At 66.2% G+C, this 1121-nt stretch overlaps 1 long non-coding RNA gene across 1 annotated transcript; it reads left to right on the top strand.

The window, feature by feature from the left end:
* The first annotated feature begins 30 nt into the window (after positions 1 to 30).
* LOC106727086 lies at positions 31 to 1115 on the top strand. The gene is made up of 3 exons (XR_001363241.1): positions 31 to 466; positions 710 to 752; positions 1006 to 1115. It is a non-coding gene; the product is annotated as an uncharacterized LOC106727086 (long non-coding RNA).
* Positions 1116 to 1121: the final 6 nt, after the last annotated feature.

Here is a 1121-nt window from a genome sequence, read left to right on the forward strand (position 1 = left end):
GCAGGCCTCCAAGGTAAGAGGCCTCCCTGGAAGGGCCCGGGCGGGGCTCTCCCATCAGCTCCATGAGGCCCAGGGGTGCCTGGCTCAGGGCCTGCAGGCCCAGGGGTGGGGGCAGGGTCCCTCCAGGAAACACAGCCCCGCCACCCCACCTCTGGAGCTGATAGGGAAGGACTTCCCTGGAGAAAGAATGAACTGTACGCACCCCAAGTGGGGGAAATGGGAGGGCTGAGGCGTACTGGGGGCCTCCGGGCCTGTGTGATGCCCACTTCTCTCCTGGCAGGCCACAGCCCCTGAGACTCCGGGAGGACTGAATGATGCTGCCCCCAAGGAGACGGACATCCTGTCTCAGGGGGAGAAAGACCGGGACGGGGAGGGGAGGGTCCCAGGCCAGGGAGCAGCCAGCCCCACTCCTGCTGGGAAGGAAGTGGCTGAGGAGAAGGAGGTGGCAGGGAGCCCAGGCTGGGAGGTAAGGAGGCCTGGTGCCCCAAGCAGTGCCGGGCGGTGCGCAGGCTGTGGGGATGGAGAGGGGGCTGGGGCACCCCCAACATGACGGGGCCAAACTGCATCTCAGTAGAGCAGCTCTCTGTGGAGCTGAGGGGAGCAGAGGCGGTGTGAGTCCTGGCCTCCCTGACTTCCCGTGTAGCGAGGCCTCAGTTTCCCCATCTACACTGTAGAGCCTGTCTCATCCCACCATGCCCTTCTTTCCCAGGGAGATAAGAAGGTCCCAAAGGAGCTGGCTCTACCTCCTTCTGGTAAGAGAGCCCAGCCCACCCCGCCTCCCTCCCTCCCCTCTGTGACCCCGAGGAGCCCCCAGGGAGCCCACACCCTCCTGGCCCAGGGAGGGAAGGCCAGGGAGCCCCGAAGGAGCCTCCTCAGCCCACTCCCCAGGGACGTGGATGGGAGGAACCCTGGTGTCAGTGCTGCCCCATCAGATCGCGCTGCCCTGGCCCTGAGGAAGGTTCCTCCGGCAGGCGACCTGCAGGGCCTGCCTCCTTATGTTTGTAGGGGCCTCTGGGGTGCAGAGCCAGGAGGAAAGGCCCGGCGAGTGGGCCCCCAAGCTCCTGAGGAAGCTCTGGCTGGGCTGGTTCCCGGTCTCTGACAGCCCTGACACTCAGGAGCAC

This window comes from Myotis brandtii, unplaced genomic scaffold (assembly GCF_000412655.1).
Source record: "Myotis brandtii unplaced genomic scaffold, ASM41265v1 C42152068, whole genome shotgun sequence".
NCBI lineage: Eukaryota > Metazoa > Chordata > Mammalia > Chiroptera > Vespertilionidae > Myotis > Myotis brandtii.